Genomic DNA, 3,218 nt, shown 5'->3' on the forward strand with positions numbered 1-3,218 from the left:
GTGCAGATGGCGCTCAGGACCAAAGAAGCTTTCCAGTATCCTCAGGTTGTACTTATTCACTCACTCAACAAATATTTACTGAACACATACTATATGCCACACACTGTTTACTGATAACTGCAGAACACAGACAAAGCCAAGCTTCTCCACTTATGGGGTTTGCATTCCACAGGGTCAGGAAATGGACAATAAAAATATAAATAATTTCAGATAATCATCAGTAAATGACTAAAATAAAACAACATAATAGGACAGAGCATGACTGAAAAGTATTATTTCAGAAAGGATGATTAGGGAAAGCCTTTCTCTGGTGATCCCATTAGATCTGAAATGTAAATGATGAGAAGCCAACTATGGAAAGAGTTGAAAGAAGACCATTTTAAGAGTCTAATTTTTATGATTTATTCTGTAGAGTGTGTCCCTCTAAGTAGCAGTTTTGTGTGCAGTATTCTGTAAGTCTGAATGTGTCTGAAAAGGTGTTTTGAAATTCAGTTGGTACACATTTATCTCTTCTCTTGCCTACATTTTTTTAGTGTTTTTACAAGAAAAGATTAATATAGACTGCTTACATGAAGATTGGCTTATTAAGGATAACAGGAAGAGTGTAGGTGCAGATTTCAACAATCCAGGAGCAAACTATACATGGAATATTAAAGCCCATCATACATTCCAGGAAGGGAGGAAAAATTCTTTAATACTCAATGAGCACTTGTTACATGAGAAAAATGTATTTTTAATAACACAATGAGATGTGAGTACATAGAGATGGATATGGATCCTGTCTCCAAAGAGCTTACATACAAACTATAAAGTAAAATGGGAAAAAGTGAGAAACAGAAGTACAAAGTGATGGAATAATCACTTTGAAGAGACAGTGATTAATAGCTGCTAGGAGAATCTGTAAATGTTCCAGCAAGAAGTGGGTATTTGACCTTACCCTTGAAATATGAAACATGGGCACCATATCAATAGGCAGCACGAAAGGCCATGGCACTAGATGAGACCAGTTGGAGAATAAGTGGAGGGAAGGGAAAAGGTTCAAGGATTGAGTCCCTTGCACAGATGTTAATGGCCTTAAAGATGAGGAAGCACAATAAATAGAGATTTCAACCATGTCAAATGATACACAGTAAAATGAGTAGTGAAAATTGACTGTGAATTTAGCCATTTGGAGATAATTGGTGACCTTGAAAGGGTGAGGGAATGGGCAAAATGAGTGCAGGGGAGTGGAAGATACAGACTTTTGGTTATGGAATGAATAAGTCATGGAAATACAAGGCACAGTATAGTCCATGGTATTGTATGATGACAGATGGTAGCTACACTTGTGGTGAGCATGGCATAGTGTATAGACATGTTGAATCACTATGTTGTACACCTGCAACTAATGTAAAATTATGTGTCAATGACATTCGAATAAAAACTATTAAAAAGACCTGTTTCAGTAGAGAGTAGAAAGGAACACTTCTTTGAAGTAGATTCAAGAGAAAACTACAAGGAGAACTGAAAATCAGTACTACAGATTAGTGCTTCTCAAACTTTAATGTCATTATAAATCTTGGTGATCCTATTAAAATGTTTTCTGATTCAATAGGTCCAGAGTAGGATCTGAGAGTCTGTGTTTTTACCAAGTTCCTTGGTGATGCTGATGTTGTTGGCCAATCATAATTTGAGAAGCAAAAGAAGAGAATCCTTTCAGGAATTTCTATAAAAGGAAGCAATAATATGGGATGGGTGAGCAAACTAACTTGGGGGTGGGGTGCAGGGTCAAGGAAATTATTTTTAGAATTCTCATTATCACAGCAAATGTGCTTGAATGTCAGTGGCCTTCTCTCCAGAGTTGGGAGAGGGCGAAACAAAATGAAGATGGAGGAGAGAGGGAGTAATTGTTTGAACAATGTCCTTGAGTGGTCAAGACAAAATGGCATCCAGTGATAAATGAAAGGGAAGCCTTGGCTGGAAGCACTGACAGTTGACCCACATTACTAAGGAAGGATGCAAAGTTCCTGGGTATAGATGCAAATGAGTTGGATGGTGGAGTGCAAAGAGGTTCTCTTCCAGCTGTTTTCAGTTCTCAGTGCAGTAACATATTTAGATGACAGTACTTGGGAAAAGTTGGTAGGGGTTTGAGGAAAGAGAAAAGTGTGGAAATAATCATGAGATGGGGGGAAGGGGGACAGAATAGGTGGAGCGCAGAAAACTTTTAAGGTAGAGAAATTATACCATATGATACTATAATAGTGGATACATGTCATTCTATATTTGTTCAAACCCATAGAGTATACAAAACCAAGAGTGAACCTTAATAGAAACTATGCACTTTGGATGATAATGATGTGTCAGTGTAGGTTCATCAGTTGTAATGAATCATCCACTCTGCTGGGGGGTGTTCATAATGGAGGAGGGGATGGTTGAGTGGCAGCAGGGGCCATGAGGGAAATCTCTGTACCTTTGCTCAGTTTTGCTGTGGACCTAAAACTGCTCCAAAAAATAAAGTCTCTTCTATAAATAAATACATAAGTACATAATTGTGAGAAAGTGTATTGTCTAGGACAGTTGTTCTCCACCCTATCAAACCCAATGACCACTTTTATAACATATTTTTAACACCCTTGCTACTACTGTAAAAATAAAGTAATAATTTAACCTAGGTACACACACATTTTAAATCAATATAATGTCCTCACCGTAATATGTATATAAAAAAAGGAAAGTAAGTAATAATAAAATAACATGTATTTACACATGTGAATGCTCAGGTGTAGGTAGGTATACGGAAACCAAAAACATCTCCACGAAACACTCAGTGCTCTCTAGGGGGCGATACTACCCTTGGTGAGAATGATTATGTTGCTCCTCGTGACTCCACATTAGGGATTGTGATTTCCCAGGAGACCCATTTGCAAAGTTTGTGTGTTTGTTCAGCTGCTTGGATGCAAGCTCAGGAGTAAGTGAGTTGCATCTAACCAGGATAGTAGCTTTATTGGAAGAGTAAATGGACTGAGCAGGGAACAAGGCCACTTAAGGCCCAGGTCACAATCCCTTTCTGCAATTCCATAATCCAAAAGGATCACTGGAAAAAACAAACAACAAAAAAAAGATTTTTATAAGATGGTTCACAACTCATTTGGCAACAAAATTCAACCAGAATAGGCACATAGCTATTTAAATCCTTTATTGGTCCCACTTATTTGAGAATACTCATCAGTTTCACTGCA

This window comes from Callorhinus ursinus, unplaced genomic scaffold (assembly GCF_003265705.2).
Source record: "Callorhinus ursinus isolate GAN/ISIS: 27379988/994484 unplaced genomic scaffold, GSC_fseal_2.0 scaffold17, whole genome shotgun sequence".
Taxonomy (NCBI): Eukaryota; Metazoa; Chordata; class Mammalia; order Carnivora; family Otariidae; genus Callorhinus; species Callorhinus ursinus.